Consider the following 10,832-nt stretch of genomic DNA (forward strand, 5'->3'; position numbering starts at 1 on the left):
TGTCCTGTCATCCCTGACCCCTGTAGTGGTTCACAGCATTGACCACCCCAGCTGGAAACTCCTGCTCGGTGACCGCACCAGCATCTGGAATCCGATCCTGCCGCTGCCTCCTTCATCCCAGCAGCCTCATCCTTGGGTACCGCATCCTGTCTCCTTTGCTCCTTGGGGTTGTGTCTGGACACATGACATGTAAATTTTTCTGGAAAATCGTTTTTAAAAATATTTTTAAATGTGTTTCCTTTCCAAGTCAGTCTCATTGTTGAGTCCTCGTTTCCGAGAGGCCCTTTAAGCCAATAGGAAACTTTCCTCGTGTACTCCTCCACACCCCTGCCCAGCGTCAGGGGCCTTCCCTTCCCCAGTAATGTTTGGTGGTGAACCTCTACAGAATGTCTGCCGCCTTCCTGAAGTGCAATGGGACTAAGCGGCCCCACTCATGTGGGTTTTCTGGTCTGAAATCTAGCAGTGGCTTCAGGCCCTGTCTCCCTCCTGGCCAGTGGTCTCTGTAGCCAAGGAGCACTTGGTGTGAAAATGGAAAGGTCCATTTTCTGATTTAAAAGAACTTGTCTGGCTTCCTTCTTTCTTCGTCTCCTCCTCCTTTGCCCTTTTTTTCTTCAAGCCTGTGGATCCTGTGGAGGCCAGGCAGACATTCTTCACCGAAAGCTTAGGTTTCACCTTGCTCGTGCGCACCTCAGCTCTCTCTTCCACAGTTCTGGGCTGCCCCTCAGATCAAGGCAAGAAGGAATCCTCTAAGGTCAGCACCTGTGTTGCTTGGGTCAGACTATTTCTTGACATGTTGGCGCCTGTCTGGTCAGGGTCAGCTTCCTCTACCTTGGAAGAGCTGTCCCCCCTCTGTCCTACAGTGATGGCCTTCTGCTGCCTGTTACACTCTTGAAACAACTGAATTGACCTTGAAGGACCAGCGGCAAGCTCTCGCCATCTCCATGCAGCTGTGCCACAGAGCCCTGTAGCTGGGGCTGTCTCTGAGGAGGCGGCTCCAGGGTCCATTCACACTACCCAAGCCTGTTCAACAGCTCCTTCCTGGGGTGGGGGGGCCATGCCAGGCTCCCCAATGCCTCCTCGAGTTTCACCTAAGATCTTGTTGGACCCTGGAGAAAACCCTAGATCTTGTGTCCCTTTAATTTCGTGATCCTCTGTAGTTCTCCCTCTCAAGGCAGCTGGGGTCAGAATACCTTCATCCCCACTGCAAAACGTGGCCCAGGACTGAGGTGAGAATGGAGAAGCGAAGCTGTGGGCACCCTACCTGCCCAGAGACCTAGCCCAGTTCGGGCCACAAATCCTGCCTTGTTTTGGCTCTTGCAGTAGTGCATTCCAGGCCGCAGCGAAGGCCAGAGCTCAGACTCTCTGGCGGCAGTACCCGGCTGGTGAGCTGGAGGAGCCCAGGCCCACAGAAACAAAAGACAGTAATCAAATGTGGGTGCACGTGAGCTGCTCACAGGCACATTCCTGAGTTTGTCTCGTGGGAAATGAGAAATGCGAGGTAAACATCCAAGGAGACATTGTTGGCCCTAACCTTGGTGGGAAATGCCCTTTCTCTCCTATCAACAGCTGGGGTGAGTCATCGTGAAAGGAATGAAGGGGTGGGTGCCGGTGCGCCGTCCAGGAGGCTGGAGAAGTACGGAGACCTGCTGGACCAAGAGGAAGGCAAACAAGGTGCAAAGCGGCCCCCTGGGGAGCCCGCTGGTTCTCCTTGGCTCTCAGGCTGGGAGGCGGCCTCTCTGCAGAAGCGGGGGAGGGGCTCACACAAGTGCTGAGCTCCCAGGGATCATAGCTGAAAAGACAACCGGAAGCAGTCAAGGGGCCGGTGCTGGCCGACGCTGTGAGGCCAGCCTGAGCACCCAAACAACAAAACCCCACTCTCTGTGACATCTTTTAAGGAACGTGTCAGGAAATTTCCAAGTCTGTTCTGTTTTGTCCCAGGACCCCTTTTCACTGCCAATAAACAGACCAGTCCAGTGAGCTAACTGTCTTAAGTGACTTGAGTGACTTCATTTGGAAAACCTTAAAAAAGTCATCTTGTATGTATATGTGTGTGTGTGTGTGTGTGTGTGTGTGTGTGTGTGTAGGTACCTAGAGAGGCTGGAAGATCCTCTAAAGCTGGAGTTTACAAGCAGTTATGAGCAACCCAACGTGGTGCTGGGACCCAAACTGGGCCTTTGCCAGTGTGCAAGTGCTCTTTAAGAAATAATCGTAGTATTTATTTATCTTATAATTTAGTGTGTGAGTGTTTTGCCTTCACGTATGTTCGCATACCATGTGAATGCCAGGAGTCCACAGAGGTCAGAAGGGGGTGTTGACCTCCCTGCTCCCGGACCTGGGGTTGATGGGTGTTAGAGATGAAATCTCTTCGCTCTGCCAAGAGCAACAGCTGTTCTTAAAGACTTCTCAGGTGTCCCCTCCAGCAGCAGGTGCTCACAACTACCGAGTCATCTGTGCAGCCCCTAAAGGTTTTACAAAATGTGTGTGTGTGTGTGTGTGTGTGTGTGTGTGTGTGTGCCACGCACACCACATGCTGTAGGAACCCAGGTAGGTCAGGAGGAGTGCCAGGTCCCCTGGAACTGGAGTCACAGTTGGGAGCTTATAGGTGCTTGGACCCAAACTCCGCCCCCTGCAAGAGCGCTGAGTGCTTTCCACTGCCAAGCCGTCTCTCCAGCTGCCCCTAACATTTATTTCTTTTTTTTTTTTACACAGAAAAACTGGAAAAACAGCACAGAGCATCTGTGAACCTGTGTCCAGCCTTCCTTAACTTTAGCTGTCCACTAATTATCAGCATCAGTGCTAGCCCAGCCAACGACAGGAAATCAGCGTGGCCGTGGCTTCCTGGCCTGTACCGCAGGCTTGGCTGGATGCTGGCCGGTTCTCTCTACAGTCCTTTTGCCGCTATCTTGGCACCTTTTAAGGCCCCACGTTACTTTTAGTTCTGTTTTCTCCTTGTTCTCCCATCTGTTTTCAGTCTTTCCTGGTCTTTCATGACTGCTGTTTTTGGCCAGTATTGGTTATTCGTAGAATGTTCTTCAGTGTGGGCTTGTCTTCTCGTGACTAGAGTGGCTTAGGTGTTATGGACAGGAATACCACAGAGCCATGACAATGCATCCTATTGGGGTTCATGATGTCCTGGGCCCCATTACTGATAGGATGTGCTGGGTTTGGCCAGCTCAGTGAGATGCTACCTTTCTCTTTGTAATTAAAAAATATCATGAGGAACGTGTGTCCATTTGAAACGTATAGATAAATAAAAGTATTGGTGTGTGTAGGCCAGAGCCTGGTGCGTAAGGACGGCGTTGCCTCTGCCGGCTTCTGCTTCGCTGCTGTTTGACACTGCCACAGCCCACTGTTCTCACACTGACCCAATCCAGTGCTCACTGGCTGTCTTATCCCAAATATCTGTGGATCTTAAAGGTAAAAGCCTTAGGAGGGGCACAGAAAGGCTAGGCGTGGTGGCACATGCCTGTAATCGCAGCACTCAGGAGGCAGGGGCAGGAAGATGGCGGCCAGCTCAAGACCAGACAGGCAGGATTGTAGAGAGGGACTCTGTTTCAGAAACCAACCAACCAACAACAAAACGAAGGAGCTCAGTGTGGGGGGAGTGGCAGATAACTCCTCTGTACTGGGTGTACCCGCTTTAGCGCCTTGCCTCGTGGGGAGGGTGTGGGGCTGGACCCTGCTGGACAGATGGGAGACACTTAGTTGAGCCTCTGAGGCAGGAGTGATTCCCGGTTAGCCAGGGTGGAGCTGCTGCGAGAGGAGCCTTTAGTTGGAGGACCAGTTGGATGGAGAGAGCCCCCACGCCTGTGAGAAGCTGGCCCTTGTGAGCAGGGCAGGCTTGGCCTGCTCTCAGAGAGTGGGCCTCAGAGCTGAATTCCCCTGCTGCCTGGCCAGCGGGCAGGCAAGCTCAGCAGCTCCGACTGCTCCTCGGGAGGCCCTTTCTGCGCCAGCACACAGCTTTATTTACAGGATGGCTGTTCTTGGCAGCATTCTCAGCCTCCCAGACTCTTCTACTTTGGAGCGTTTGGCTCTATTTTTACCCAGAGATGGGATGATTCTCATGTTTGAAAATAGCTGCCATGGAGAGGATTGTTGTGGCTGCTGCTTTGGCCTGCCAGGCGGGAATCTTCATCCTCCCCCTGGAGACAGATGTGCCTAGGGCATAGGATTGGGGTGGAGGCATGGGAGGAATGACTTGCTCTTCTTTTGCATGATTCAAAGGGGATAATGGAGTTACTGGCATCTCTCTGAGGACCGTAATGCAGCTTATGAAGGTGAGAATAAGGGCTGTGAATCTGTGGAGGAGGGAAGTAGGGTAGCAGAGAGAGCCTTTGAGGTCCTGACCTGCACTGTCTTGGCCTTCCAGCCACGTGAGCTTCCCTTCCCCCTTTATGGCTTAAGCTGACTGGAAGTGAATGCTTTTTGGTCATGACCATCATGTGAGCCCAGTTCCTTTCCCGAGTCCCAGGTGGAACCCAGCCACAGGTGCCTCAGAGTCCCACCCTGAGATGCCCATGGTCAGGTCAGCTCTGTGTCCCTGATCCTAGTAGACAGCTGGAAAGGGGCACAGATGTACCCATCTTAAAGCAAAGAACATAAGTGGCAAAATGCGGGAAGCCATGGGATGCCCTTCTGTTTTCTTCAGGTTTGTTGAGAGCAGGTCTGGAGACTCCTAGATGAGAAGATCCAGTGTCTCACCAGGTTTTCAATGATGTGTCCTCCACACAATGCTGGCTTTCCTGCCATTATGCTGAATATAAAGAGACACAGACACAGAGGCTTGCATCTGATTTCAGGAACGCCTGCAATCTTGCAGCAGGTCAGAATCCCTGTGGGGATGCCCCAAGGGGACGATGTGGGAAGCTGTGAGAGCAAAGAAAGTTCTAGATGCCAGGACTGTGGAACATCTGCCAAGAAAACACAGAGCCATCAAGTCACGCCAGCCCAAGAGAGAAGCCGTGTAGGGTACAAATGGTGAAGCTGTGAGAGCTGGAGTCACCCGTGCGCCCCGAAGGCTGGAGACAGTGACATAATTTTAACCCTTCTGAGTTTGCCTTGCACCTTTCTTGGTATTCTGCTCTCTGTTTTGAAAGGGAATGTTTACGCTGTATCTCTTAAAGTTGTTAAGTGACCGTTGATTTCTATAGACGTTCAGTTAAGAGTTTGCCTTGAGTCTCAGAGGACACTTTGATTTTGGACTTTTGAGCAATGCTGGAGCTTTTACAACTATGCAAAGTGAGTGCTTTTTTTCCACTGTGAGACAGATGTGGGGGTTGCACTGAGGTGGAATGCCACAGGTGGATTTGGAATGCTTAATCTCTGTAACCAAATCAGTTAGGTTGAGAAGGGCCTTGCGGGTTCATAAAGCAGATGTGCTGGAAGTGACTGTGAGGCATTTCCAGAGGTAACTATCAGGGCAGGGGTGGGGGTGTAAATGTGGTTAGCACCGTTTTGTAGATTGGGATCACAGGTAAACTAAAAGGGAAAAAAGTAGAAAACCAGCTAAAGGGGCCTTGAAGGTGGCTCGATGGTTAAGGGTACTTACTCTTCTTGAGGGGTCTGTGTTCAGTTCCTAGCGTCTATATGGCAGCGCACAACTGCCTATAAGTCTAACTCCAAGACATCTGATGCCACCTTCTGTTCCCTGTGGGCACCTGCACACATGCTGAGCACAAACTCACGCAGCCCTAATACATACATACAAATAAAAATAGACCTTAGAAAGAAAAGAAGGAAGAGGAAGAAAGAAAGGGAGGGAAGGAGAGAGAGAGACGGGAGGGCGGGAGGGGAAACAGAGAGAGAGGCCCAAGGTCTTCTCTGATACTAAAATTGCAGCATTCTGATTGAGGATACCATGAGCCCCTGCCTGTCCTTTACATGGTTGCTTAGAACCAGGGAGGCTGGTTTGGGATGGAAGATGGTAATTTCCTGGGCACAGTAGCTTCTTATTCCAACAGTTCAATGTTCTCACAGTACCATGTGACAACTTGACAGACTAAGTTTGAGTTTAGTTGGTTCTCCCTGGTTTATGTGACAGTGGGTAGGAAGTCCCACAGGGCAGAGACGCTGCCTCTTGCTAGCAATCAGCCCATGATCAGCTCTGTTGGCGTTTGCAGAATGAACAAGCATAGTGTTATTTACAGAAGAAAGATGTATGTGAGTTGAATAGACGATGGTTTAAAACTCCTACAGTGTTTCATAAGATGTTGTAGTAACCACATAGACTGACTTAATTTGAATCTCGTATTTGTTCTTGAGTTTTCTTGGGAAAGTGGGTGAAGAGTTCCACAAGGCCAGCCATGCTACCTCTTGAGATTGGCTCCGTCCGCACCCTGGCAGTAATGAACAATCTATTGGTGATCGCCGAGTGAATTCAGTGAGCATGGTGCTGTTTGTTGGGGAAGTCAGAGTGACAGAGGGCTCCAGAGAGGGAAGGAAGGAAAGGAGGGGCAAAGGAAAGGAAGAAAAGGAGGGCCTCCAGAGAGGGAAGGAAGGAAAGGAGGGGCAAAGGAAAGGAAGGAAAGGAGGGGCAAGGAAAGGAAGGAAAGGAGGGCAAAGGAAAGGAAGGAAAGGAGGGGCAAAGGAAAGGAAGGAAAGGAGGGGGAAGGAAAGGAGGGGGAAGGAAAGGAAGGAAAGGAGGGCAAAGGAAAGGAGGGGCAAAGGAAAGGAAGGAAAGGAGGGGAAAGGAAAGGAAGGAAAGGAGGGGAAAGGAAAGGAAGGAAAGGAGGGGGAAGGAAAGGAGGGGCATGTTTGTTCTAGAGTTGCTCACTGTTGTATCCTTTCTGCCTGCCGTGTCCGTTGGCTTTGTGTGAGGGACTTGCCAGTGCAGGGAACCTGATGACTAGCTGTGGGCTCCTCCTTTACCTCAGGTGCTTCTGCAGGCAGTTTTAATCCTGGATTCCCACTTCAAGCCGCCTCTGCTCTTTGCTTTGGAGCCTGTCTTGTATTTCATTATTCACTTCGAGACTGGACTCTCAGCATGACCTCTTGGGTTCCAGGCTGGCATTTGCTCTTCTGCCAGATGATGGAACTTGAAATTATTGCACAACCCAGCTTGTTTCTGCAGCCTGCCGGGGCTGCACTATGTCGGAAATACAGATGAACACCTTCATCTTTCCACAGTATCAAAATTTATTTAACAATAAGTTCACAGGGTAACGTAGGTTAGCTTCTTTGGCAGCAGTTTAGTAGACAGTACTGCTAGTCTTCACGCCTTGGCTAGAGAGCACACAGCTCTTTATTCCACTCTTAATTCCTGATATGGACACACACCACAATATCTCAGTGTGTGTATATCAGTAGGTTTCCGACCACACAGGGTTAAGAGCCTGCAGCTCTGGTAGTTCTGAGGAGTCTCAGAAGTCTGAAGAAATGCAGACAGGGTCTGCTGGGGTGAAGTGAGCAAACCTGGGTGAAGAGGCTGCTGGGCTCCACAGAGTTAGACTCCACGCCAGGGTCGACAGTCTCAGTCCACAGTCTGACAGTAGACGGGGTTACCCTTCGTAGGCTCGGGTCACACAGAGGTGTGAACATTTGTCCTCAGTCGCCACGCCACAGCCTTTCCCTTCTCTTCACTTCCGCCTCAACACCAGGGCTTTTCTCCCCCGTGCTCACTCCCAAACCCTTCCCTCCACACACGGAACTTTCGCGTGGCTGGACTGTGTTCTTACATCCCCCTCACCTGAAAGGCTTCTCCCACGTCGCCCTAAGGTAGTTCTGTCTTTCTGGGAAACACTGACGTGCTGTAAAACTTAAACTAAGCCACAATGGAATATTAACGACAAACTGGATGAGCAGGATCCTGTGCAAGCGCTCCAACAAGCCACTGGACGTCGGAGTCCCGAAGGACACACAGCTCCTGGCTCAGAGGAAAGTGAGAGTGTCTCCAGGTTTGCAAAAGTCCTAACAACAGGGGTAATGTTACCAGTGCTGAACCGTGAAATAAGACCCCTCTAAAACACTCGAGAAGGAAGGCTGCAAGCCACTCTTTGCCATAGAATTGGTGGTGAGTTCTAGGTTCAAGCGAGACACTCTTGCTTGGGGTGTAAGGTGGAGAATGATCCAGAAAGGCACCGGACAGCACGCTCTCCACCGTCTGCGCTCTCGGGTTTTCCTCTGGGCAGGTTCTTGGCCTTCTACGTAGGATGATTTAAAAACAGACGTAGATGGAACGTTGGGGACAGCGTTATTAGAATTTGAGAGAAAAAAAGTAAAATGAAGCAGGTCAGGCATTCTTGTGAGTTGCCGGGAGAAGGCAGGCAGAGACGGGGAAGGAAAGTCTTGCCTTTAGTTAGAGGTCAAGAAGGCTAGCATCTCCGTGAGGGACTCTGGAAGAGGCCGTGTGTGGTGGGGCGTGTCCTTCAGAGGAAGAGTGAGAATTCTGCGGGGTGGCGGAAGTAGATTAGGGCTGGTGTCTGAAAAATAGATAGTTGGGGCTGTGGAGACGGCCCAACCAGGACGAGGCCCCGGGTTTGCTCTCCACAGAGAAGTGTGGAGTGTGCTAGGCCTACAATTCCAGTACTCAGGAGGCAGAGACACGACCTTTTGGGCCAGTGACCTCCAGGTTCAGTGAGAGACTCAAAAAAGGTGGAGAGAGATAGAGTAGAACGATGGATGTTGCCATCTGGCCTTCACACACAGACGAGTGCTCATGAGAGTGCACACACCTTTCATTATCTATGGGGGGCTTAACCCATCTCACCCTCTGCCCAAGGGAAAGAAAATGGCCACTATTCTAGGAGGCGCGGCCTCATGTCACCCCAAGACTCCTGGTTCTGAATGACTTACAACACGTCTGGGTTACTTTGTTTTGTTTTCAAGACAGGATCTCCTATGTAGCCCTTACTGGCCTGGAACTCACTATAGATCAGGCTAGCCGCAAACGCACACAGATCCGCCCGCCTCTGCCTCCAGGATCAAGGCCTGCGTCACTATGCCTGGCAATACCTAAGCTTTTAGACTTTGGCAAGTGAAGTAAGGTTTGCTGTTAAGCACCCGTTTTCTCTTCTAAAACATTGCCCTTGCAAGGACTATCACGTGACTTCCCGGAGTGAAGAGGCATCCATTTGTTCCAGATAAAGTGGGTACTGACAGGCCAGAGGGCTCTGTCCAGGTTACCAAACCAGTGAGTTTATTGGGATGATCAGAGGGCAAGGTTGCTTCAGCACGTCCCAGTCCCAGCGAGGCTGACTCACAAGCAGTGTGCCAGTGTCCCCACCCTCTGCCAGCTGTCCCCCTCCGGTCAGGACCGGCTCCTCCTTCCAAGAGTGTGGCAGCCTCACCACCGCAGACGTAGCGGCTGCCTCGCCCCGCTCAGTGCCCGGCACTGTGCCCGGAGGCCTTCCTTAGCTCACTGCAGCAGCTCAGAGGAGCAGGATGAGTCTGCGTGTTTGGTGAGCACAAAGCATGGGGTGTTAGCATCGGGAAGGGCAGGGACAAGAGGCACAGCTCCCCTCCGTCGCCTACAGCAGCCTGTGGAGTTCTCCCGGTATTCCAGGGCCTTCAGCTTGAGCCCGAGGTTTGTGGCTTCGGCTCAGAAGAGGATTCCAGGACCAGCCAGCACGAAGGAGAGTCGGCTCTAACAAAGATGCTGTAATATAGAAAGAGAGGCACTCAGGAAGCAGACATGGGTGTGGCCTGACCTGAGGGGACCTCACTATCTTTATGGCAGTCATCTATAGGATTTTGAGAGTTTGAAGCTGTTCTCCTCAAATCATGGCTAAGGAACCTACTGAAATGACAGGGGTTTCCGGAGGTCACCTGATGGGATAGCAGTTGATAACACCCCAGATCACCTGGCTGGCAGAAGCTAGAAGATCTTTCCTGTGAGCAAATTCGATAGTTTTGGATGACAGTCCAAGAAAAGGCCTGGCAGAAAAATGAGGCCATACTTAAGATTAACTGCTTGCAGAGCTTACGCTCTGCATATGAAAGGAATGTCCTCTAGCAGATGCTAATTGTGTTCAAGTCTCTGCTTTTCACACATTGAAAGGCTTCACCTAGATTCAGGTGAGGGGTCTCTGTTTCTTCTCACGACCTCCTGCCGTTCCTGTCTTCCTGTCTTGCCTTAGTGGGAGCAGAGCTCATAGAGCTCCTCCATGTCAAAAGACTGTGGAACCAACAGTAACTTCAAAGTAAGTGTTCTAGGGAACTGAGGGGTGGCTCAGAGGACCCATGTTGGGTTCCCGGCACCCACCGCTGCCTTGTAACTCCACTCCAGGTGATCCATACTCTCTTCTGATCCCCGAGGACACTCATATGTACAAATATATTCACTTTCTGTCTCTCTCTCTCTCTCTGTCAGTCACACACACAATTAAAAATAAAATCTTAAAAGGAAAAGTCGTCTGGGTCCATTTCTTACACCCTTTGTGGCAGCCAGACTGCAGGCTTACCTACCCGAGAAGCCTTCCTCAAAGTTGTCTGCAGATCTCTGCCGCTGTCTTTTTCAAAAACCACATTATTATTATTACTCTGTGTGTGTCGGGGAAGGCATGTTTGTGGAGGTCAGAGGACAACTTTGTGTGACCAGTTCACTCCTCCCCCCAGGGCATGAATTCTAGGGATTGAACTCAGGTCAGGGGAGCAAATTGGTGACCTTCTGATTAGATGAGGGAGCACGCACAGACCATGTGGACTCTAACTGGTTTGGCCCTGGGTGTGATTCAGAAAAGAAAAAAATCAATCTCTTGGGACATGCGATTGAATGCCTTTAACCCTTGGGAGGCATACATAGGCAGATCTCTGTGAGTTAGAGACCAGTCTACATTGAAATTTCCAGGTCAGCCAGAGACACACAGTGAGACCCTGTCTCAAAAAAAAAAAAAAAA

The 10,832-nt window shown here is 50.9% G+C and overlaps 1 long non-coding RNA gene across 1 annotated transcript; it reads right to left on the bottom strand.

The window, feature by feature from the left end:
* Positions 1-9,106: 9,106 nt before the first annotated feature.
* On the bottom strand, positions 9,107-10,496 carry LOC132646684 (uncharacterized). Its single transcript, XR_009584932.1, has 2 exons — positions 10,402-10,496; positions 9,107-9,592 (listed from the first exon to the last, which is right to left on the bottom strand). It is a non-coding gene; the product is annotated as an uncharacterized LOC132646684 (long non-coding RNA).
* Positions 10,497-10,832: the final 336 nt, after the last annotated feature.

This window comes from Meriones unguiculatus, chromosome 12 (genome assembly GCF_030254825.1).
Source record: "Meriones unguiculatus strain TT.TT164.6M chromosome 12, Bangor_MerUng_6.1, whole genome shotgun sequence".
Classification (NCBI taxonomy): domain Eukaryota; kingdom Metazoa; phylum Chordata; class Mammalia; order Rodentia; family Muridae; genus Meriones; species Meriones unguiculatus.